Genomic DNA, 27282 nt, shown 5'->3' with positions numbered 1-27282 from the left:
AGGTTTCCGACAAGGTCATCAAGTCAAACTGATGTTTGATCGATTGCAGACACATTTCCAGCGCTTCTTTTTTATTTCGTAAACTTAGCGTATTTAGGTGGCACATAGAAAATTTATTATCACAACGTGTCTTGCATGGGAGGAAACAATCAGTCATCATAGCCTCCTTCGGAAATGCATTTTTGCCATGGGATAACGGCATCAGATAAGCAGCTATTTTGCATTCCGGAATGCCTATCGCATTTTTTCTAGGTCATCGATGGAAACAATTCTGGTAATCTGGCTACGAGGGGTGCGACGGACGAACAGCTTTTCGTTCTTGACCCAACCAAACTCGCACTCCTTTTCATTTTGCCTTTGACTTCATTTTCCATAGCTGCTCCATATATTGAGCTGCTAGGTTCTCATTAAAAAGTATTTTCGATTCTTTGTTTTTAAGTTCATTCTTCTTGATGAGTAACTTATCCCTTGTCACACGTGAGGAAAAACGGACTAGCACAGGTGCAATCCTGTTCGTCGTGTCTTTTCCGCTCCTTAGCGGAAGTCTATGCACTGCCTCAACATCAGCCTCGCAAAGTCGAGCAATCTTAAGTTCATCCGCAAGGAGGTTGATTTTATCCAGAAGCTCATCATCGGTGTGCTGAGGCAGCCCATGGATTTCAATGTTTTGGCGTCTACTGTACTGTCCGAAACAGTTTATTTCCTGCCTCAATTTCTTTATTTCCTCTTCGTCAACCTTATTTTCAAGTTATTCCACGCATTTTCTTAGGTTATTTATATCTGCACTTGGGATTCCATCCGTTTGAGGACATCGTCGTATTTTTCTGACGTAGTTTTTGCAGAGGTTTCAATGCAGCTATCTGTCGTCATGATAGCGTCTATGTTGTCTACTTAGTTGAAATCAAGAAAAAGAAATGGGCATGGGCAGGACACTTAATGAGGAGGGAAAATAACCGATGGTCATTAAGAGCTACGGGCTGCATTCCAAGGGAAGGGAAGTGTAGCAGCGGGCGGCAGAAAGTTAGGTGGGCGGATGAGATTAGGTAGTTTGCAGGGACAACATGGCCACAATTAGAACATGACTGGGGTAGTTGGAGGAGTATGGGAGAGGCGTTTGCCCAGCAGTGGGCGTAACCAGGCTGATGATGATGATGATGTCTACTTCTGCCTTCATTCCCAGTACTACAGTAAGCTTTCTGTATATGTCAGAAATTTCTTTTACCAGGTCAAGGCAAGCTTCCTGTTGTTTTGAAGTGCCCTGTCCACTTCGAGCTATCGAAATTGTGCAGGTAGCGTACTTGCATGATTTCTTTGTGATCTCCGATTTTTTTTTTCGTAGTTGGCTTGAGTAACACCTGAGCATGTTCCTATGTGATAATTAAAAGCACACTCCGCGTATGGCAGGTATTCTTCATCGTCGGTAAGTTTTTCGTGGCATGCAAGACATTTAGCACACATTCTCAACCGACACAGAAGAGTAATGTTAGCTCATCTACTGGGCAGCAATCAACAGCAGCAGCCGCGAGTACACGCGATAAAGGCGAAGATGCGAGATTAACTGGAAGGGTTTGACCAACCTGCGCGGCCTATCAATAAATTAGCTGAAGATTGGCGTCGTTGCGGTCGCTGCTGCTGAGTGAGCATGGGCTTGCTTCCGTCGTAGGCTTCCTTTAAAGTCGTCCTGTCGATGAAGTCTCGCTCCCGGCAGGCAGTGGGCGTTTCAGCTGATATCGCGCCTCTTGTGCAGAATCGGAGCAGTTCCTGCACAGCGTGTGAATGAATTAACTGAAGATCGGCGCGTTGCGGTCGGTGCTGCTGAGCGAGTATGGGTAGGTAAATGGGATAAATGTGTATGTTTTAAATGCGAAAGCATTTCTACGCCTACCCAAGGAGAAATTTGTCCGACCGTAACGTAAGACGAATGCAACAAAAGCAATGACTCATACACCCTCAAAGAATGTCGCATACTTTCACAGGAGGGTTCCTATGCTCGGACCACGAGCGCTTCGCATAGGCCTATACACCTATGCTGTAAAACGCTTCTACAACAGAGCTGTCTGTGGCTAGGATCCCGGTATTTTTTCGCGTCGTAGGCTCACGTAGGCTGATTCCTGCGACTGTGCTGGGCCAGGAACAATAGCCCATATTCCCTTAACGCAAAGGCGCAAAGCGAACATACAGTACAGCTTTCTTTCGGTACAAAATGCAGAAATAAAAAAAGCTGTCAAATCATATGACTGATGACATGGCGGGCGCACTTCCGTGTTAATCAACGTACGTTGCCGCCAGTCCCTCAGCCGGTGGTCAGTATCGGAGACGTTAACGGAAACATCCCAAAACTGGAAGCAAGAAATGGTTGAATGAACCAGTGAAGGAACTTCAGTACATGGGTTAAGCATCGATTTAACTCAGGCCAAAAATATTTCTCAAATCAGAACGGAAAACATCACTGTTTATCATAGCGACCGCATCGCTATTACAGCAGAAATTCCAAAATAATAAATGAAATGAAGGTTTTGTAAACTGCATTAAAACGTGTGCTTGTGTTATATATCACATTAAATAACAATGTGCCTAATGACCGAACATCATGGGATCTATATTTGACAAATTACCCTGCATTAGGAGCAACATATCTACAGCTTCGCTGACCAACTGCCTTCATAGGAAAGGCTTGGCGGTGATTTCGGCACTGATCTCGCGCACTTTAACAGCATGATGTTATTGCGACCCATTTACCACACAACGGAGGTGGTGTTTAACGTTTCGGTTAGTGCGCACTTCACATCCGCTGCTGGTACTCGCTGAGGTGCCATCAGGAGGTGTCTGATGCAAAGCCTCCGAACACCCAGCCCCATTAAAGTACGAGTCTCCCGAATGCAATGAGTAAACAGGCAGTGGGATCTCCAGTGCAACTTCAGCGAGGCTACATCGCCGCAGAGGCAACAGCATGGTTCGATCACATGAGGGGGGCAAGGAAAGGTCCGGGTCTAGAGGTGACGCCAGGGGATCTCGGACCTTTGTTGGGAGTTCAACCCACTACCTTTGGTGTTAAGGCGAATTAAGCCGCTCGAACCCATGACTCAACTGGGAGATATGGGTGAACTGACCGTATCTGGAATTTGGATGCCCATTGGCATTGTGAAGATCGTGTGTCGAGTCGACTACGTTTGGTTTAAGGCGAATGTAATTAAGACAAGGTAAATAAGATGGAGTTAAAGCTTTCGAACCCAACACCTTTGGGGGGAGTCGAACCCACGACCTTTGGTGTTAATTGTGGCGAAGATCATTAAAGGACAGCTAATTAGGTTTGAGTTAATGAAGGCACTCGAACCGACGATGTTTGTTGAGAAAAATATGTAAGGGGATGTAACCATGCATCCGAACGAGGGAGCAAGCGAAGCAACTTTATCAGGAATGCTTGCAGAACGATTATCCTTCCGCTGTAAGGGAGGCGTCACCGTGACGTGGCCATGACGTCTTCCCGGAGTGTGGCGCCTCTACTCCGCCCATGGCCGTACTATTCCCTTTGGTCAACCACGCCTGCCTCTCTTCTGGGGTTGCAGCCTCCCTCCGGTTTCGCTCGGTCGTTGCCTTTCGAGGGTCGCCGAGATCTGTTGGAAGGCCTGGGCTTCGACCTCGTAATTGTAGCACCTTCTCGTGGCCTGGAACCGGGACGGGATCGTCATCGTTGCAGCTTTGTGCGGGTTCTTGGAATAGTCCCAAAGCATGTCAGCTGCAGTGGCTCTTTCCTTTCGGCACACACAACATAGGTCACTAATATAAACACTCAGACACACTTTTCACATTAGCACAGGGGTGAATAACGACCCCGTCTGAAGTTGTCGGTATAACCGCTTCCTTACGGGTCAAGCCCGGATGAGGAGGCGGCGTATTCCTTCTCTCTAGTCTGTACCACTTCAAAATTTCGTTGAAGGAGGTCATTCTGTCCTTGATTTCCCACCACCGCGACGGGTCGACTGCAGTAGCAGCGGCACGGTTGGTAAGTCCTCACGGCACCACGTTCGCCGTCTCGTTGTGGTTTGCGTTGCCTCGATCCGACACATCACTGCCCATATGCGCCGGAAAAAATTTTCTTTTTTTTTTAATTATGGGGTTTTATGTGCCAAAACCACTTTCTGATTATGAGGCGCGCCGTAGTGGAGGACTCCGGAAATTTTAACCACCTGGGATTCTTTAACGTGCACCTAAATCTAAGTACACGGGTGTTTTCGCATTTCGCCTCCATCGAAAAGCGGCCGCCGTGGCCGGGATTCGATCCCGCGACCTAGTGCTCAGCAGCCCAACACCATAGCCACTGAGCGACCACGGCGGGTGGAAGCAACTTTATCACTACGCACCGATTTCACTTGCGAGGTCAACCGCAGGGAACACACACGCGGCTTCAACACACACCCTTGCTCTGGCGTAATTTCTCACTGCCGTCCTAGAATCACAGAGCACAGTCGTGCACTCGGGGTCGGCGATGGCCGGGGCAATTGCCACGTCCTCGGCTCAATGCGCCCCTAGAGTCCGAACACTCGCCGCAGTTCTCGCTGCACCGGTCGACGCCCCGACGACTGCAGCGGCGAATGCCTTTCTGTCATCTGGATACCCTGCCGCGTCCACAAACACGGCACCCCTGTCTTTGGCATAGAGATCGATGAGCGCCTTGGCCATTTCCGCCCGCCGCTCTTTGTGGAACTCAGGGTTTATGTTTCTTGGCACCGGACATACCTGTAGCCTTATACTAATTGCGTCCGTTGCAGGCACTTCTGTATTTTCGGGACCCCCTTCCTTTGGATCCAGGCGTAGGTCACGCAGCACTTGTCTGCCCGTTCTTGTTTCCAATAGCCGGGCAAGCTGGGCGGTCCTCTGCGCCTCGGCCATTTCCTCCAGGATGTTATGCACTCCTAGGGCCAGGAACTTGTCGGTGCTTGTGCAGTCGAGAAGCCCGAGTGCTGCCTTGTACGCTTTGCCTATGAGCGCATTGATCTTATTTCGCTCGCACTGCCTCCAGCTGTGGAAAGCAGCAACGTATGCAAAGTGGCTTATGGCGAAGGATTCCACTGGCCGGGTGAGGCTTTCTTCCTTCACGCCTGCTCTTCTGTGTGACACCCTCTTGATGAGGCGAATGGCCATGGTGACTTTGGCCGCGAAATCGTTGACCGTCTCGCCGTTCACTCGTTTGCGCTCAATCAGCATCCCCAGCACTCGGATCTTTTCGACATCTGGGATCGTGCGACCAATGCTCGCTTGATCTTTACTGTCTCTTGCTCTCTCGCAGGTTCGTTGCATTTGCTCTTCCTAGCTGCTCCTTTCGGTGGAATCGCCATCAGCTCAGACTTGCTTGGGGAGCAGACGATCACAGACACGCACATCTGCTCCTCGATAGCGTCAACCGCTTATTGCAATGTGTTTTCGATGTGTTCATCGCTTCCTCCTCGGGTGCATTGGAATGACAATTTCAAGCAATGTAATTCTGGTGAGCCTGCCGGCTCAAGAGCGCACAGGCTTTGGCCTTCATCCTTTTTAGCGTATGGTAACATTATTGCCAACTTTTTATTACTGCTTCCTAATAATACTGAAATTATGAAGTTGGCTTTTCCCGGTAATTAACTCGGGAAACAAGCCAAATGATGTTCTTAAATTAGATTAATTGAGCCAACATTCGCCATTTTATTATCAATACCTCGAGCTGTAACGTACTAAGTTATCCTTTACACAGCCTTTGACTCGACCTTGTGCCTGCTATGGTGATTAGCTATGATGATAAAGATAGAAATATATTAGTAGTATTCTTCCCGCGCCAGCCTCTCGATCACTTTACACACTGATCTTGCGAGATGCCAGCTTAAACCAAAAGGTGCCCGTATGGACGAAGCCTATGAACATTTATTGCTGTCCAACCAAGGCCCAATCGATTTACCATACGACACGGATGAGCATAAGGTAGGCGAGGAATAAAAAAGCGGACTTTACGTTTAGTGCGCTGCCAGTTTTATCTACGAAGTTTACAGATATATGCACATTTACATGGGTGGATCGGGTTCTTTTTTCCTATCGCGGCTGTTGTCGCACTAAACAACCCAGCAGGGATATGTGCCTGGCTTGCGGAATTACACGGCCGAGTACGGGATCGCGAAAGACTGAGGACTCGTGTGTATGTGCTCCAACGTGAACTCTCGCGCTGTCGCTGCTGCATACACTTTCGACTTTAGAATCTGCCAAATATGGGAGCCAAGAAAGTTTAAAAGGGCAGTTATTGTCGCTCGTGACAAAGCTGGGAGCACAAGGTTGCCTCGTGTGCTCTTCCAAGCACCCATGAATGCTAAACACTCACGTCCACCGTACTAACCATCGCCCACTCACACACGCATTCACTCAAACTCAGTGATAGTCAGCCGCGATCCTGCCTACGTACACTCAAAATCACCATCGATGAGATTCGTTCGTGATCACGTTAACAGGTACCCCCTTCTGTATACTCACGTCCACCTAATTTCAGCGGCATCCACTCCCTTTCATGCATACGTCGACGCACAATCTTCGTCATTCACTTACGCTAAATCTTACGTCTCGAAAAAGAGTGAGGGGCAAGTAAGGCAGACGAGGACGGATGCAATACTTGTTACTGAGCATGCCGACCTACAACATTATAATGCCAGTGTCGAGGCTATCAATTCAGGAATATACCCAGTTGCCTAATTTACCTCCTCGGCAAGCCAGCAGCGAGCTAGTGCTCGAAGAATCTCAAGTTTACTATATACCCGTATATTCTGAAATTAGTCGGGACAGAAAACAACGACCATCGCCTCCTCCTAAGGCAGAGCGAAGGAAACCTTCACTTTAACATCCTGCTTCTACGAATAGCACTTGGTGTCCTCCAGACCTAAACGTGTCCCATATCTTACGTGCTGGTTAGAAACATTGCAACGATCAACAACTCTAGGCCTATAAAATACAGTTACTCTAGGCCGTATAAGATACAGTTAACATCTGCTAACTAAACAGGCGGGGCTTACCGTGTGCACGGACAAACGTGATCAAATTTTACCTGAACACGACCGCTCGCTGTCACAATGCTTTCGGGACTAGGAGCCCAAGCAGCCGGTAGCGCGCACGTTTATCCAAAAGCCCCGAACGTTTTATGGTGCAACACACCTTTCCAATTTGAACTATCGCGCGTCTCCAAAACCTTAGTTGCGCGGACTCGAACTCTACGAGGTCGCAATACAGTGCACATAAAGTCCTCTGTCTTATTACCTCCCCGCTCCATGCTCTGCGCGCTGGCAACCGCAGTAGATTACCTACAACATGCAGCACATGTGCAACGTGTCATGTTAAGGGCATGTGCACCTTGCCTATGGCAGGGAAGGCATGCTCTCCTCATTAAGCTTGGCCATGGAGGAGAGCGGGCTCTCATGTCCTCTCACACAGGGAGTGACGGAAGAGAGCGCGAGACGAATCAACATTCAATTCAATTCAAATCAATTGAATTCACTTAATTTTCAACACCAGCATGTTGAGGACCGCTAACAAAAAGCCTAATTAGTCCTTGCCTGTGCCATCTACCAGAGTTCGCAACTGCGCGTATTTAGCTTCCCATATCTACGTTTTAAGTTCGAAATAGTATTTATTGTGTTATTATTTCTTTTAATAGCTGTCTTACGTCGGTGAATTAGTGTTTGCTCATAAATATCAGGCATAGGAAGTAAATTCAGTGTTTTGAAAAGTGGGCGCGTATGTGTGTCGTGGGGAACGTCCAGAATACTACGGACGGCCTTTTTTTTTTGTATTCTGGGGAATGTGGTGATACTGGAAAGTGTCGTAGTACCACAAACAAGATGGTAATACTGAATTTGGCTGAAAAGCAAGGATTTGTATAGGAGAAGTTTGATGCTTTTAGGGAGGAAATATCTTAACCTGCATAATATTCAACTCACACGGGATATTTTCGCTGGAAAATATCAAGTTGATTCTGTGTACTAATGCAGGTAGAATCAAGCCTAGGACATGCTTAACTGGCATGATCTCGAATCCTTCGACGTCACAACATCTGCTGTTTTTGATAGACATAAAAGTAGTAAATACCTCATTTTCCGTAGTAGGCGCTAAAAATGCAGATTGTTTAGTCCTGCAGCGAAGATAACTCAAAGAATTAGGATCATGAGTACTGTTTACTAAGGTTGCGAAATGGTTATTAAATGTATTTGCAAGCGTCTCATGTGATAAAACTTTATCACCTAGTGTAATTTTTGTTATAGTCGTGTTCTTATCTCCTCGCCCAAGAAAACCATCAATACGCTTCCAGATAACATCAGATTTCTTTATTACGTCATTATTGAACAAATTATTCATATACTGTCTCTTCTCTCTGCGCAAAAGACTATTTGCTTTGTACCTTAAATCCATGCAAAGCTTTTTCAGTCCGGGTGTCAATAAAGTCGTGTAGAGGCGGTTTTTGGCACGAATTTCACGGTTACAGTTTTTATTTATCCACGGTTTTTTGGCTTTACGTACTGGTTTAACTACTTTGTATTTGAAGCATTTATCATAGGTATCCTTAAACTTAGCGCAAAAGTATTCATAAGCAGTTTCTGGATCACTGGCACGCATCAGTTCTGACCAATCTATTAGCGATATTGCCTCACGAAAATACTTCAGGCTTTGCATATTGATATCAGGAACCATTTGTGGTAAACGGTGTTTGGATGTTGAAGGTGAACACTGGGTCATCAAAAGAAATATTGGAAGTTGATCACTTATATGAGCACTCACAACACCAGATAAAATGTTAGAATGGTGGATGTTGGTTATGAAGACGTCAGTTATTGTCGATGTATCTGTTGAAATACGAGTCGGACTATTTATAACATTTTCAAAACCATTTGGTTCGATTTTCCTGCTTAGTTCTTCTCGAGAAGTAGAAGCCTTTAAGAAATCAATGTTTAGGTCACCTGCCACAATTAACTTGTAACCATTATCAGTCACCCAGCAGAAGCATTTTTCCATAAAAGACAGAAAGTTGTGCGTGCTCGATCCTGGTGGTCCATATAGGACGCAGAAAACATTATCATTGCACTGAACAGTAAGCACTTCATAATCCAACGTAACAAGAGAAAAAGATGCAACAATGTTGCAACGGAGTGTGCTTTTTGCCATTAACAGAACGCCACCTCCTCTTCGACATGATCGATTCATAAAATATGTTGTGTAGCCGGGCAACTTAAGAACTTCCGATTCACATTGATACCATGTTTCTGTCACCATTAATATGTCAGGAGCAAAGCCAAACGTAGCGATAAGTGCAATAATCTGTTCCTATTTATTTCGGGCCGACTGCGCATTAAGATGGATAAAAGATAGGCAGTTCTTATTTTCGGCATACAGGCTGCCAACTTCATGCGGCGCAAAATATGATGCGTGCGTAGCGCTTCCAGACATGACGTCATCATTAGTAGCCATGAAACCTTGGTTAGTCAACTTTTTCTAGATCATAATTTGCAGTGACCGGGAGGATTCACTTTTCCTAGCGAAAATCTTGCCGTCCCGCGTCCAAGCGAAACGCCAATTCTTTTCCCTTTTCTTGCGATCGTCATGCCCAAAAGTGTTTTCAATTCAGAGCACAGGTGTTCATTGACAAACACAGCTTACTTCTCGGTTAGCCACCCACCGCACCTTCGCATGATTTCTCACGCACCACAATAGTGCGAAGTTGCGCCATGTTCTACCCTGTTTGGAACGTGCCGCTGGAGACAGACTCTCGGCGCCAGCAAATATATCGCGAAAGGAAAACACGTATAGAGAGGCGCTAAAATTTCGCTTTAGGGCGTATCGTAACTTACGGCGAACATATAGTATTGGTGAAATAAATATGATTTAATATGTTGCAAAGGCTTCCATACATCTGCCATTGCCAAAGACTGTGTCTCCTTTACCGCGAGAAAAACAGTGGATAACCTACTGGTGTAGTTCACAGAACTGTTGGCTCAATCATGATGCTGCATTCACTATAATTGGGTGGTTGTCAGACTCGTTTTTTGTGATTGGACAAAGTTTAATCTTGCGGACTTCTACTACTTGCATTCTACTACGGTTGTGGATTATCTTTAGTTTTTTTTTCAATCTAGTCAGCATTTACATTACTATGATTCAAATTATTTGTATAACTCATTCTGTGGGCTGCAGAATAGGAACATCCGATTGCGAGGAACAATATAATTGTGAGCACAAAATGTCGGCAGGCGGTATCATTCAATCAGTTTTGGTAGCAGGAATAATGAGTGCCTAAAATGCGTTGTTGGACTACAGTTTATGATGCACTGCATCAGTTGGAACATCGAGGGGTTGCCGCGCTAGCTTAGCGGCTATTTTGCCGTGCTGCTAAGCACACAGCCTCGGGAGCAAAATCCCGGCCGCGGCGGCCGCATTTTGATGCGGCTGAAATGCAAAATGTTCGGCAGCCTGTGACACTCCTGTAGCACGTGAAGGCGAACGCCTGCTGCGAACTTCGTAATGCATTAGGTTATACCATCGCAGAGGCAAGATCCTTGCAAGACATAGCACAATGTGTAGTAAACGTTCGGCAAACCGTTGTCTGCAAGCTTCGTACTCCTCTATACGTTGGCGTCTCGCATAGTCGCGTTGATCCTATTGCAGTTCGGCTTCTTCGGCACGTTTTCGACGCTTAGTTGCGGCTTCGCGCGCTAGTGCAGCGGGTTCAAACTCGCCCCAACTATGTTCCTCTTCGACTTTACACTGGGTTCTGGCAAGGCCCTCTTTGGCCATACCTTGCCCTGCGCCATTCATTGGATTCTCGCAGCAGGGAAAAGCAGCACTGGCGGTCAAACGCCGTGCTCGAGCAACTTCGCACCACGTTTCTTGCCTGGCAAGCATCCTCGGCTTTAGCGTACTTCCGAGGGGGGTATGCTGGTTCGGATGCTTGTTTTGAGCTTTATGTAACAGCGCAAAGGACCTCAGACGAACAAGGAAAGACACCGGACAAGTGCGTCTTACCGTCTGTCCACGCTTGTCCTGTGTGTTCCCTTTTGCGTCCGTTGTCGTTTGTGCGGTTACATAATGCATTCCAATATCGACCACCAACTAGCCCGCCTGTCCCTGTTAAATATGCTGCTTTGAGCTTGTTCTTCTTGAAAAGTATGCTGTTCTCGTTGTTGTATGGGTGATTTAAATGAATGTATGCTCTGTTCACTTCACTTTGCTGAGTGCTTGGGGCCTCTGCGTTAAGGCGGTATGAGTCACTGCATTTTTTTTCCTTGCATACAGGGGTATGAGTCTTGGCATTTCTGTTTGCTTACTGAAGTATGAGCCATTGTTGATGATCATATTTTTGTATCCCTCAACTAGACTCCGCGTATTTTACAAGAAAACTGTATATTTGTAGGTGAAACGCTCGCGGTCCGACCACGAAAACGCCCTTAAGCTCATGCCGCCTGAAACGATGGCTCGTACCAAGGGCCCAATGGTCAACGCGGCCTCCCATTACGACGATAGAAGCGAAATTTTATACTGGAATGATGAGCGGCAACGGAGCCAGTCGTGGAAGACAACGTCGCCCTAGCCATTGCTGATGATGATAGTTTTTTGCCTACGGAGCCGACTGTGCAAAAGACGACGGCGGCGAACGCGCGAGCAGTGGCACTAGCGCGTTTGCGCGGCTGGCGCCGAGAATTTTTTACAGAAAACATGTATATGCGTAGTCGAAACGCTCGCGGGCCGACCACAGAAACCCTCCGGCGGAAAGTGTGGCGCGCCATTGGCTTCGCCGATAGTGACGTGGTTTCTCTCTCGCAGTAGAGCGCGCGCGCAGCAGTTTCTCTCCTACATCGCAATAGGACGACTGCGCATCGTTAGTTCCCGCAGAATCAAGAGTCTCTGCTTTCTCTACATCACTCACTCAGTCACAGTTCTCCCGAGGAGCAGCTGGCTTGCGAACAACCGCGTCTAGAGTAGGAGCGGGAGAGATCTTGTCGTTGTCGAGCCAACGCGGCCGAGCTAGTTCCGAAGGGATCTAGCGTTGCAACGTCACGCCGTCGACGCCTCGGCCGAGTGAAGCCCGCCACAGTCGACGTTGGGCCGGGGATCCGGCAGTTCGGACCCGCGAGGAAGAGCAGCGAGAGCGTCGGCATCAACATAACCGACGTGGCCGCACATTGCGGATTCGCTGGCGCACCCCGCACAGACGGTACTTCTGTGCGCGGTGCATGAGCAACGAGCCACTTAAGGACTTCGCCTCAACACACCCCTGTCCCGCGCATTGGGTGCACGACAAAGATCACCTGGTGGTCAAAATAAATCCGAAGTCCCTCACTACGGCATGCATCGTAATCAAATCGTGGATTCGGCACGTAAAACCCCAGTATTCAATTCAATGAGCACTTACAGGAAACCATTCGTGAAACGCACAATGTGTCGCGGGCACCACGAGGCACCTGCTTTTAGCATCAATCTGCATGAATGGAGGTGTGAGAATTAATGAAATTGCAAAGTGTTGTTCGAAATATTTTCTCATAATCTGCTTGATATGTACTTGCAGAAGAACCGTGCAAATTCTGAATACTATTCTGCACATTATGCTTATCTGAACGAAAAATTGCTATGTGTTCTTTATTTCGCTTACTGGCTACGCATTGTTCAGAATTTTCAGAAGGTGCAATTAGCATAATGATTCACACAATTTGTATACCTTTGTTTCTAATATAGATAGCAGTAGAGTTTTTCCAAATTGAACTCTGTACCATTTGTGTTCAAATGAGTTCATGTTGAAATATTTTCATTTAATGGGATGTTTTAATTATGTTGAGTAAGTTTTGCAACAATGCCCCCCTGTTTTCAATGAAAGCTATAGGTATACAAATTACGGGAGCAGAAATGCGTACTTGATCCTGCAAAGATCTGCGCAGTTGTCTTCCTCAATTGATAAAAGCCGAGATGCTGCTCCCAGCCTGAAATTTGGTTATTACATTTGTCAAATATTTAGCTACGTACAGGGTATTTAAATCTCGAAATCCATGCCAGTGAACGCTGGTTAGGTTGCAGCACCAAATTCACGGCTGTGTGAGTTCTCAACTTTTTCTCTAGTAGTGTTTATTGCATAAGTCAAACACAAAGCGTCACTTGCTATGGCACACTATAATGCGCAAGCTCATGGTATTTCAAGTTACCTTTATTTATGATGTGACTCATCTTGTCAGATTCGCTGGATAATGGCGAATAAATTCATTTCGAATACTCAACAGCTCGAATTCTAAAAAAAAATGCCTCGTGAGCATTACACGCGTACAGAAAAACACTCCGCATTGTTTGTAATGTTTAATTTGCAGACATGGTGAATACCTACACTCAAGGTTACATTGCCAGAACTGAAATATTACTTCTATATTTGTAGTAGTTGTCTCAAATGAATGTGTTATGAAATAAACGGTACATTCCTTGTAATATTGAAACTTTGCATTTGTAATATAAGTTGCCCTGTCAGGGTGTACTTTTACATTCTATCGTGTATCTCTGAGAAATGAATACCTCTATAAATGCCACGTTTCTCATTGAGGTAATCTTTATTTATTGATGCAAAAATTGCGCAAATTTGCACTTTTATTTTAAAGGGACATAAACGGAAGGCGAGGCCCGACTAGTTGCTCCCCCACGATGTTGAGCCTCGGAAGATTGTGATGAGACACTTGGGCTCACACGCGTCCATGTTTTGTTGCAAAACGTGGCAGGACACCTTTTAGTAACGAATCCTGGTACGTAGAACAAACGCTCACCACACCACGCTGCTTTGCCGTAGCCAAGGCGATCCTGCGTTCATGGACGTCCCGCATTCCGGGGACGTCGAAGCCCTGGTGCGCTAGCAAAATTTTCCATCTTCCACACTCCCTTTAGGATACATTGTATAAAAAGTGCGAAGAAACTGTATAAAAGTGCGAATAAACGGGGAATTCAAGCTTATAGTCAGTCTGGCAGCGTTCTCCCGTAGAACCAACTGGTTGCGTCGTCAGCCACCAAGAAAGCACCAAGTTATACAGCTGCAGGAACTTATCAACTTAATATCTGACACGGGTTACAGATGTACCGAAGATATAAAGATGTTTTTACAAGTTGAGGGAGTGTTTAAAGCCTGCTTCAACCAGTATTGCACTATCTTCAGGATAGGCACATGTTTTCGGTCTAGGGACATCGATCCGCTGGAAACTAGGCATACACAGCTTCGCGGTAAAAAGACTAGTGCTACGCAAATTCTCCTTGTGATTGCGAAAATTCCAATGCGTTGCCAGCTATTGCGAGAACTTAAGCTTGCGCTTGATGGCATTTCTTTCCGCGTCAACAAAATCATCGTTAGGACAGTGAGTTGTATTTTCCTATACTTTGCGTTTAGACTGAAAGGATACCGGGCACATAGCTATCGAAATTCGAGAAAGCACAGGTCTTGTTTAGGTTGCCCTCAACGAGCGAGAATGAAGGCTCTTAGTAGCATGTGTACCGTTGTGCGCACTTCGATCGGGAACAACGTAACGGGTAAGAATAATATGCCTGCAGAAGTCCTAGAGCGGCAGTACCTCAAAAGACTACAGTGATAGGCACGCAAAGATTGAACACTTACGCGCTCGATAACTGATGAGCGCTTGATGTGCTCGTTCACAACATTGATGACATGCTTTTACCCAGAGTGCCCGTAAGACTGCTACAAATGGAAAGCACTCAGCGCGCATGCCTACAAGTGCATGCAACATTTTGTAGTCTCGTATGAAAAGCAGCTTGGTCTGAAATGACTTCTTGATTTACGTACCCTGGGCACTGTGGAGGGCGCCCATTTACATTTTGTGACAGCGGGAGAAATATATAACTATCGTTTGAGCGAGCGCTGCCATATATGAATGCCTTGGTCAGTACGCAGTGACGTCATTTCGTACTTGACCGTTGAGAACACGGTCTGTGTCTTGAGATCGCCTGGTGGACGAGACTGCGACAGCAAATCCACTTTGCAGAGCGTAACAGCCAACACGACCGGCAAGCAATATACGACCGACAAAAAAGTGGTCGCCATCGGACCGACTGCCTTCATAGTTGTCACATCACGGAACTGTGTCCTTGGACTTATTATGATGGCCCCGGCTTTAATCGGGTCAGGTATTCTTATGGTGCGCGGATAAAAATCGTGGTAGCCATAGCGGTCAATACTTCAATTTGTCAGAGTGTTTGACGCGACTTCTTCCTACCACTCCACGTGTTCGCGTGCATTCAGCAGAAACGTCCAAGAAATCATCGAACGAGTAATTAGTAAGGACAGCCGAGCGTCAACATTTCTGTACTTCCCGAGGACCACATTGTTACAGCTGGAATTCTGGAGTAGTTTCACAAAATATGTGATTCAATTTCATATGAAGTAATTGACGCTTGTGTAGTTTTAAAGAATCTGTACTACCTCTTCAAATAGTGTACTAGCAGGTTGCGGCCTAACCATGATTTCCGGTGCGCGAAATGTTAAAGTGGCAAAACAACGTGAGTAATATTTTTGATAACAATATTCTCCTCGCACATATAGAAGTTGAAAGTTTTTGAGTGTGCTTCAATAAGAAAAGCAACATTTACTTTTTATTTTTTCGCAAGAGTGGAACATTTCTGTTAACCTAGTGAATGCAGACATTCCGGTCTTGCAAGAACATAAGCACCATTATTATACCAAGTTGGTGTATACGAACACGTTCGGCACAGCTACTCCAAATTATTCCTTCATGAAAGTTGCTTCATGCACTCTCCTTCACGCATAACGACTACAGTGGATGGGATTTTAATGTTAGAATCACTTCACAATGAAGATTTCTGCAACATCCATGTTTGCTTTACTAGCATATTGGAACTATACAGCATGGAGCGAGCAGCCATATCATCAAGAATATTCTGAACCTGATCCTAATTTTCTTGCATATTGGATAGATAATGGAGTTGATGTCATGTTCTTGGCCTGCACGGACAGAGAAAAATACAAACACCCACTTTTGTCCACCCTTCCTAAAAGGTGGACACTCTGGTCTTATCCCAATAATGGGTTTTTGAAGAGAGTCTCGACAAACACCGGTCACAATGTGAAGAGTACAGTTTTTGTTCTAGCTGACCCGGAAAAAGAAGCAAGGTGTTTGGAAACGGTAAAGAAAAATCCGATCGTTGTTTATTTGTCCGACTGGATAATCCTGCCTTTTCAAAACAAGTCAAAGAAAGACCTTCTCTCATTAAACCAAACGGATCAGACTTGCAGAAACACTACTTCTATATTTAAAGCAATACAGAATGATCAAGTGTGTGTCTCATTGACTGGGGCAACTATAGTTTCTCGAAAGTACGGTAAATTTGACGCCGGTCATAAGATACCATTTGCATCGGCATTTTCCGGGAGAAACATTTTCCTGGCATGCATCGTCATTATAGTAGGGCGAGGTTCAAGAAACGTGAGCTGTAATTTCTACCCATTTCCAGACATATTTGCCGCGCTTGGCGCGTTTAATGCAACGCTCAGATACAAATTCTATTCGACGGTGGCAGAGGGGGCTATCGCTACTAATAACGGAAGCGCTGACATTCTTGTATCGCTTACAGGCCTGGACGAAACATTTTTTCGTCACTTCTTTTATGCCCAACCCCTAGTATATACGCACCAAACATTCTACGTCCACAGATATAACACCCCATTGAAGACGTCATTTTTGGCGCTCATTGGAGGATCCCACGTGGGGCTTCTACTCCTCCTTGCCATTACGCTTACCGTGTGGATTGCTTTGATTGTTTTCGACTACTTCAGATACGGCGATTTACACTTAGATGCATTTATAGACTCTGGAGCCTTCTTGGTCGCGTCTTTCCTGGCTACCTCCGCACCCGTGGACACGGATTACGGAAGAAGGAGCGTGCATTTCGCTAGGACAGGGCTTTTTATAATCTTGACAGCCTGGCTTCTTGGCATTCTGCCCTTGTCCTCCTACATTCGCAGCGAGCTCACGTCTCGACTGACCGTAACGCATCCTCCAGACCACGTAGACACCGTTGAAGAGCTTGAAATGGCACTGGATAGAGAGGAAATTCAACCGTGCTTTGTCAGGAATAGCTGCTTCCGCTCAGCCGTAGAGAAGGAAAGCGCTGACGCGCAAAACTCGTTAGAGAAGAAACTGAGACAGGCTTTTTATCGGAGTAAGGCAAACACTGCTCACCTCTATGACTACACTATTGAATGCCTTCACTGTGCAAGCAGGCCAGGCTTCGTGTGTTTGCTGTGCGGACAACAGCGTTGGGTCAAATACCTGAGGGAAAATTTCGTGGAGTCGCGTGATGCGATCACAACCACACTTGCGACCACTCCAGTTCGAAAGGGTTATAACCTCGCTGAAGCCTACGACCAACTCCTGCGAAGGTTATTCGAAACTGCTTCTCCTCCCTACAATAAGCCGTTTCCTTGTGAAGAAGATATGGTTGGTAATGTTCGCAGTAATGACAAGAAAAGAAAGGATATTTCCCAAATGTTTCAATTATCAGAATTCTTCTGGTTTTACTTGTTTCTTTTGTTAAGCTCTTTTGTAGTTTTTTGCATAGAATTGATAATCGGCGGCTCGTGTGCACTTAGGAGGGGCTGAAACAAAATGCAAGTTAACTTACAGTCTGGATCGGTAGTGCGTGATTTTAAAAACCACAAGGGTGACGTTTCTCAGCGCGAGAGCCGGAAAAAGCGTAAGCACAAGGAATGTCATGGTTTCTGCTGGACGCGTGGAACGCAAGAGAAAACGTCAGCCAGGACAATCATCGAGTGCCACTGACTGTGATTTGTCATTTGGTCCTTCAAAGCGCCTGTCGCTGTAATATTCTCGTCTTCATTTGTTGGCTTGAAATGGTACTTGGCTGCTGTCTGTGTAATCCTAAATCGGGTACAATCTTATAAGGGGCAGCGGTTTTACGTGCTTACAACTGGTTAGCGGCTTAGGTGGGAGGGAACCGTTTAAATGCTGGGCACCGATGTGGGTGAAAACGAGAGGCGTGATTTAGTAGTATAGAGGATCACTCAGCGTCGGAAACGGCAGCTACTTAGTTAAAGCTAGGACAAGGTATACTCAAAAATTATGTATTACATTTAATAAGCTGTTTTAGGTAGGGTTTCTTCAAATTCATGCAAAAGTCACCCATGCCTTGTTCCTGGAACTGTGCCTGTGCTATTAGCTGGCGCCGCACGCTACATGACACCGGATGTAATATCCTGTTTTAGCCCCTTTTAGGTACCATCTTTAGAAGGCTGGTACAGCTTACTTCTCATTCAACGTGGTTTTGGGCACCCATAGCTGGTTTAACACGCACATTTGTTCCGTCTACGCCGCCGCATTCGCGGAGCAAGGGCTTTGTTCAATACGATTACAATCCAATGTAATCGGATTGAAATGTCTCTTTATATCGTAATGTACGTGAATGTAGTGTTATCATTCATCACTGCGCCTGATTGTTTTTTTTATTTTGCCTCACCTGTTACGAGGTGCCATGCCATATCGCTCCTCCTGATACGCCAGAGCGTGTCCACTGGTGTTTGAAGTTGGAATTATAAATGAACAGCCTGTTTTAGGCTCGCGTAGGAAACGCATAGCTCGTTGAGCAGTTCTCTCCTCATGACCCGGCACGATTGAACCTGTCGCCTTTTAAACACATCTCTACAGAGACCATCGCACGAAGCGAAGGTAACTTGACAGCGCACTTTCAGCGCATAGACGTATGAGTATAGGTTGATTATTAACCAAGGGTATGCTGTTGGACCCACCCTATGAAAATTTTTTTCTTGCGGTATTCCTTTAGCATTGAGAATTTACTTTAGATTCGCTGTGTATAACCTCATGGCCATAATATGCGAGAGACGCGTATTGCTATTTAACATAGTCTATATGTTGCGCATCGACACATGAGTACAGGACCCGCAATGAGGATGAACAAACACTCATGAATTTAAGCATAAACTCACGTGTGTTGTAGTTGACTTCTAGCTCCGTTTGACCAGTAGAAGTGTAGAAATCACGCAGGAGGCAGCTACCAAGCCGTCAGAAACAACGCACAGAAAAGTCTATAGCATGTCGTTTTTGAAGCACTAACCGCTCTATTGGAGCCTAATACAGGAGGGGCACGCTTGGTCCTACTGTCGGTAGCTAATTGTATTTTCACTAGGTCTATTTTGTGGAAGCTGTGTATATTCGCATTGAACACCAAACGCTGGTTAAAGACTGCACCTAGCGGAGTCGCAATGCAACGTGTGTATTAAGAGCGATTATTTCACTGGCGATGAACATTGCTGATGAGTGCTGGCTTCAGTGCATACGTGTCCCCGGATGTTATTCCTCTTATGTACCCACTTTTTATATAATGCTCCTCTCAAGTGGTCCTTCATGTATCGAAGTGAAATGAAGTGTGTATTGTGTGTCATCTGCTGTAACTTTCTTACGTGTGCCGTCTGTCCTGCTGTAGATCTACTAGTGTTTTTGTTCACGAATTGCACAGATCCATTTGCTGTTCCTCTAGCTAACGGTAGAAGTTTGCAAACTAATCTTTGGCACGACTAAATGTACACGAGTGTGCTTCGTAGAGTTCTCCGACACTTGACCTTCAGTCGATGTAGGAAAAGATAAAAGGAAAGAAGTAAAGCAGTCAGCGCGTGATGCATTGTTCGCACCTGCTTGTCATATCTTTTTTCTTATGTATTGCAATGCATAAATAAACACGATGGCCTGTGTGGGACACGCCGTTTTATGTCTGGGCTCAGGTGTTTCCCAAGCCAAATGAGCATCAAGTGGGCACGAAATTATCAGGGCTTGTGTGTGGGCCTAAATTTGAGGTGATCTGGAATTACCCACTACACAAAAACTGCGCTTCATAATCCCTAAACGTTTTCTGGTTGGTGGTTGGGGGTAGCCGTGTCAAGGATGCGAATTTGTACAAGCGCCCAATGTTTTTGGCTGTGTTGAGAAATTATTACTTTGTAATGATTAAATGGTTGCCTCATAATTATTATACTTGCAGAAGATATTACAACAGTATGTTTTAAACAAATTCCGAAACACCAGTTTCAGTTGTCTGCAATTCACTATGCCGATTGTTTCTGTGACGCCGTTAACCAAGGTTTATTAATCAGCTATGGCAGATAGCCCAATTCAAATCCTTGAGCTTAAACTCTCACAGGGGGGACATTGTAGGCACAAAAAAGGGAAATGCATGACTGATTAAATCAGGAAAGTACTAATTATGTTTCAGTTAATTACCCCCAAAACGCATATTGCAATTTACTTATTGCAGCTGGACAGTTTGAAAGGCAACGATTTGGAACGCTTTCACAGGATGCTAACAGTTTCGAGATTCCTAAACTTTAAACGCAAAACATTGCTCGTCTAGTTGCTTTTGAGCATCATTGCAGGAAACAGCGTTTTTTTAAAAGTAAGTGGAACAAGAGGGCACTTTTACGGCAAGATTGATGGCGCTTATCTGAAAAATCCTGTCAACTTTCTTAAAGTGGACATGGCTTGTAGTCTCACTGGCTGCCATTTAATAATTTATATGGGTGCCGCGAAATAATTACATAAAGCTTAGTTGACAAAATTCGCTTATTCAGTCGATTACATAATTCAATTTGTCTTGAAGGTGCTTTGGATCATCTGAAGGACTAGAAGTGTGCTAACGCCTTCAGGCGAGTTAAAAAGAATATAATGAAACTCGACTGGAGTTGTTTAAATATACATAAGCATCACGCCATTTGGTGGTCCCCAGGCATACGACGCGACGTATTTTGCTTACCGCGACACTGATCATTTGTCCATGCCTGGGTGGAACGGTATCGCCATGAAAAAGTGTGATGTCTTCGAAACTTATACACACTGGTGAGAAAACCTTTGCAACTGCCTGTAATTCTATTGCTTGGCTTCAATTGTGATTTCTCCGCACCTCTTTAAGTATGCACTGCACTGTATCTGCTGGTGCATGCTACTTAGAATCTCGCTCAAGGAGAAAAGGCAAAGCGCTCTCTGAAAACACTATCATCGGTATCAGTGTCGTCAGTGCTTTCTTCCTGCTATGGATATCCAGGAGAACACTTTATATTCTCGCCCGACAATCCACCTGAGCTTCCACATGAGCATCTCCCACATGTGACAACTGCGGGCAGAGAGCAAACTATCTCTGGTTACGTTCGGATATCGGCAGACATGGGCTCTGAAGACAGCGGAAGAACGGACTATTTTTTTCTCAGCCTATGAACGGGCAGCGCACATTTGTTCTCTTGTATAAACGGTTCACAATATGAGACACACTTAGTGCACGTAGTCTCAAGCATCGTATTTGACGGCACAGAGCACAACAAAAATAACCACCTGTAGGCGGCTTGCTCGGTTTGCTGTGGTGCCTAACCAGGCGAATATCGAACGCATAACCCACGGAGATAAGCACGCACGTATGCACGTATACAGGCACCCGCACACGTGCACACACACACACACACACACACACACACACACACACAAGGTGAGCACGCAGCCAGGATGCGTAAGATCTGTACACCGCCTAGTGGGTGTCTGAAGTCGCATCGCACAATTATATGAGGCCTACAGTCAGAGTCAATATCGCCTCTGGTTTTGGACATAAAAAAATATATGTGTAACAATCACAAAAAAAGTAGCGCTGCCGCCGCCGCTCTTCTGCTTTCACCCTCCGTCCTACTTTTCCCTGCCGGTTGTGCACTGGTTGTGCCCTGCCGGTTGTGCCCTGGATCATTGCAATGGTGGTTGCTGGCAGATCGGGAGGCGTCGTGGAGAAAGCTGGCGGACAGGTGGCCTCGAGTTCGCGGCGAACAATACGGGTGACGTCGTCACAGGTGGTGGTCTGACGTGGTCGACCCTCACATGTCGACGTAGCAGGAGTGTTGGGTAGCCGCGTGATGTGGTGTGGGATTTGGCGGCTCTTAGCTTGTTCAAGGCGACGGCATTCTTTGATGATGGCGTCGATAGTCGAGACGTTGCCGAAAACAAGCAAATTGAAAGCGCCGTCGGCGATGCCTTTTAGAACATGTGTCACTTTATCGGCTTCAGACATAGCCTCCTCAGCTTTGCGGCATAGAGCCAAGACGTCGAGGATGTAGGAAACGTGCGGCTCTGTAGAAGACTGAACACGAGACGCAAGAGCCTTTCTCGCAGCAGCCTTGCGCCCAATGGGGTTGCCGAACAGTTCCCGTAGCTTCTCTTTGAAATTGTACCAACTGGTTATCTCGTCGTCATGCGTTTGGTGCCACACGCGTGGGGTGCCGACGAGATAAAAGATGACAGTGGCGAGCATAATCGTTGAGTCCCATCTGTTATTAGCACTGGCGTGTTCATAGAGCTTGATGCAGTCGTCAACAACCTGTCCCTCCAGGCCAGAGAACACACCTGGGTCTCGATGTGGGGCGACCGTGACGATTGGAGCAGTGGGACAAGCCGAAGCCGTTGCAGAGGTGGGCGCGTCACCGGGAGGCATGGTGACAAGCTCGGTGTGCCGACCACTTCTGAGTTCCGTGGTGAGGACGGGGATCGCTGACCTCCACCAGAATGTTGCGTGTGGAAAGACACAGACACAAGACGCTATTTACAGGCTATTTACACTGGAGCCAGGCAGCCAGGCCGACACCCGCTCGCTCCAAGCGCACCGACCAACTTCGTCGTCGTTCTCGCGGCGGCTCGTTTCTTGAGCATCGCTTGATCATATCGTAATAATATGTACTTGCAGAAAAACTGTACAACTTCTGAGTACTATTCTGTACATTCGGCTCATCTGATAGAAAAATTCCTATGCGTTGTTTATTTCGTTTACTGAATACACGTTGTTCGGAATTTTCAGAACGTGCAATATGTATTAGGATTGACACAACTTGCCCACATTTGGTGGTAGTATCGTTAGCCATAGATCTGCTCCAAATTGAACACTATCATTTCTGTTCAAAAAGTTCATCTAAAATCTTTTTCGTGTAAATGCGATGTTTTAAGTAGGTTCACGAAGTTTTGCAACAATACCCCTTTTGTTCAATGAAAGCTATGCATATTAAAATGTTGGGAGCAGGAATGTGTACTTGATCTAGCAAATATCTACGCAGTTGTTGTCCTCAAATAATAATAGGCTAGATGCTGCTCACAGCCTGAAATGAAATTATTACTTTGGGCATAGATAATTTAGCATACAGTGTATCTAAATTTCGAAATCCATGCCAGTGAAATCTTCTGGAACTAGGAAGGATTGCTTAGGTTACAGCACCAAATACAGGACTGTGAGAGTTCCTAAAATTTTCTCTTACTAGTGGTTATTGCGTCAGTCAAACACAAAGGTCGCTCACTTTGGCACATTATAATGCGCAAGCTGAGTGTGTTGCAAGTTGCCTTTATTTCTGATGTGATTCAAGTGGCGAGAATCTCTGGATAATGGCGAAAATGCATTTCGAATACTCAACAGATAGAATTCTGCGAAAAAATCCTTGTGAGCCTTAGACGCGTAGAGAACACTCCGCATTGTTAGCAACGCTTAATTTGCAAGCATGGTAAGTACGTACACTCATGTTAACATTGCCAGAACTGAAATATTGTATATTTGTAGCAGTTGTCTTATATGAATGCACAATGTAATAAGCGATACATTCCTTGTAATATAACTTCAATGAAGGTGCATGTAAAATTTCGAAACTTCGCTTTTCTATGATTGGTTCCGCTCTCAGCTAGTACTTGTACAGAAATGCATACTTCAATGAACGGAACATTCCTTATTGAGTTATTCAGTTAAGTTTTATTTATTGATACAAAAATTGCGACAAGCTGCACTTTCATATTACGTTACTGTTGTTAGAGTGTTCGTTTGCTGGTATAGCACATTGAAGCTCGACTGCATAGTCGGGTTGCCCTAATGTGAAACATGTAGTTAGTGATAAAGTAATCTTCAAAAATTCAGCGCTTTTTCACTGTGTGAAAGTCGATGACCGGCGAAGCTGTGTATGTAGTGTCCTTAATGGCGAACTGTTCATTGTCGGGCGTCAAACCGCGTATGCACATAGATGGCAGGCGAGGCGCGACTAGTCGCTCCCCCACGATGTTCAGCCTCGGAAGATGATGACGCACCGGGGGTTATACACGCCCATGTTTTGTTGCAGAACGCGGTATGACACCTTTTACTAACGATTCCCCTCACGTAGAACAAACGCTCACCACACCACGCTGCTTTAACGTAGCCAAGGCGATCGTGCGTTGATCAACGTTCCGCATTCCCGAGACGTTGCAGCCCTCCTGCGCTAGCGATATTTTTCATCTTGCGCACTCAGTTTAGGTTACATTATATAAAAAGTGCGAATAAACTGACCCAAACATGCAAAATGTGGAGTCCAAGACTATATTTAGGCTGACATCGATCTCCCGTAGAAGCAACTGGTCGCGTCATCAGACATTAAGAAAGCGTAAAGCACTTGTACGGAAGATATTAAACATATTTTTACAAGTTAGCGGAGTGTTTGAAGCCTGCTCCGACGCGGGTCGCCCCGGTATTGCACTATCTTCGGGATCGGCCCATGTTCTCGGTCTAGGGACATCGATCCGCTGGAAACTAGGCATGCACAGCTTCGCGGTAAAAAGACTAGTGCTGCACACATTCTCCTTGTGATCGCGAAAATTCCAATGCGTGGACAGCAAGTGCGACAACTTAAGCTTGCTGTTGGCAGCCTTTCTTTCTGGGTCAACAAAATCGTTGTCAAGACAGCGAGTTGTATTTTAGAATACTTTGCCTTTAGGCTGAAAGCACACCGGACATATAGCTAACGAAATTCGTGAAAGCATGGGTGGTGTTGAAGTTGACCTAAACGAGCGAGAATGAAGGCTCTTAGTGGCGTGTGTACTGTTGTGCGCCTTTCGATCGTGAACAATATCACGTGTAAGAATAACAGTCCTGCAGAAGCCCTTGGAAGCAGTGCCTCAATAGACTTCAGTGATACGCACACAAAGATTCAAGACCTACGCGCTCGATAAGTGATGAGCGCTTGATACTCTCGTGCACATCGTTGATGACATACTTTTACCTCGGGTGCCCGAAAAACAGCTACAAATGGAGGGCACTCAGCGCGAAAGCGTACAAGTGGATGCAACATTTTGTAATCTCGTATTGAAAACAGCTTGGTCTAAAATCCCTTCTTTAATTACGTACGGGGGTGGAATGGTGAGAGGGCACCCCTATACATTTTGTTACAGCGGGGGAAATAAACAACTGTCATTTCCGCGAGCGCTGCCATATGTAATTGTCTTGGTCCGTTCGCTGTGACGTGATTTCGTGCTTGACCGTTGACAACACGGGCCGTGTCTTGGAATCGCCTGATGCACGAGGCTGCGACAGCAAATCGACCTTGCAGCGTGTAACAGCTAACATTACCGGCAAGCAATATACGGCCGACAAAAAAGTGGTCGCCATCTGACTGACTACCTTCATAGTTGCCTCATCAAGAAACTGTGACCTTGCACTTACTATGATGGCTCCAGCTTTATTGGGTCACGTATTCTTATGATGCGTGGATCAAAATTGTGGTAGCCACAGCGGTCAATACTTCAAGTTGTCAGAGTGGTTTACGCAGCGTCATCCTACCACTCCATGTGTTCACGTGCTTTCAACAGAAACGTCCAATAAATCATCGAACGGACCGCCGAACGTCGACGTTTCTGTACTTTACCAGCACCGCATTGGTACAGGTAGGATTGTAGATGAGTTGTACATAAATATGCGATTGAATTTTAAATGAGGTAATTGACACTTGTGTAGTTTTAAAGAACCTGTATTATCTCTTTAAGTAGTGTTCTGGCATGTTTCGGCGTATCCGTGATTTCCGGTGCACCGAATGTTAAAGTGGCAAGGCTACGTGAGTAATATTTTTGATAACAATATTCTCGTCGTGCATCTAGAAGTTGAATGTTTTTGAGTGAGCTTGAATAAGAAAAGGTATATTTACTTTCATTTTATTTCGCAAGCCTGCGACATATCCGTGAACCTAGTGAAGGCAGACATTCAGGACTTGTAAAAACACAAGCACCATTCTTATACCAAGGTGGTGTATACGAACCATTCGGCACGGATACTCGAAAATATTGCTTCATGAAAGTTGCTTCATGCACTCTCTTTCCCCCATAACAAATACAGGGATTAGGCTTTTAATGTTACAATAACTTAACAATGAAGATTTCTGCCACATCCATGTTTGCCTTACTAGCATTTTGGTACTGTGCAGCACGAAGTGATCTGCCATATCATCAAGAATATTCTGAACATGATCCCGATCTTTTCGCATATTGGATAGATAATCGGGTTGATGTGGTGTTTTTTGCCTGCGTGGACAGAGAAAAATACAAACACCCGCTTTTGTCCGCCCTTCCTAAGACGTGGACACTCTGGTCTTGTACCAATATTGGGTTTTATACGGCAGTCTTGACAAGCATCAAGAACAATCTGAAGACTACAGTTTTTGTTCTAGCTTGTCCAGAAAAAGAAGCGTGGTGTTTGAGAACGATAAAGAAATATCCGATTTATGCTTATTTATCCGACTGGATAATCCTGCCTTTTCAAAACACGCCAAAGAAAGATCTGCAATCATTAAACCAAACGGCTCCGGCTTGCAGGAAGACCACTTCTATTAAAGCAATACAGAAAGGTCAAGTATGTGTCTCATTGACTGGGGCAACCATAGTTTCTCGAAAGTACGGCAAATTGACGCTAGCTTCGGCATTTTCTGGGAGACAAATTTTCCTGGCATGCATGGCCACTATACAGAACCGAGGTCCAAGAACCGTGAGCCGTCAGATCCAACCATTCACAGATGTATTCGTCGCGCTTGGCGCTATTAATGCAACACTCTCATACAAATAATATTCGAGTGTGGCAGAGGTGGTTAGTGCTACAATTAACGGAAGCGCTGACATCTTTGTATACCTTATAAGAGTGGAGGAAAAAGTTTTCGGTTATTTCTTTTTTCTCCAACCTTTACAATACACGCATCAAACGTTCTATGTCCACAGAGATAATACCACGGTCAATATGTCATTTATTGCGCTCATTGGAAGATCCCACGTGGGGCTAATACTCCTGCTAGTCATTACGCTGATCGTGTGGATTGCGCTGAGTGTTTTAGACTACTTCAGATACGGCAGTTTACACTTAGATGCAATTATGGACTCTGGAATCTTCTTGGTCGCGTCTTTTCTGGCTAACCCTGCACCC

This window comes from Dermacentor andersoni, chromosome 7 (assembly GCF_023375885.2).
Source record: "Dermacentor andersoni chromosome 7, qqDerAnde1_hic_scaffold, whole genome shotgun sequence".
NCBI lineage: Eukaryota > Metazoa > Arthropoda > Arachnida > Ixodida > Ixodidae > Dermacentor > Dermacentor andersoni.
The sequence above is the reverse complement of the archived record's forward strand: the minus strand, read 5'-3'. Positions refer to the sequence as shown.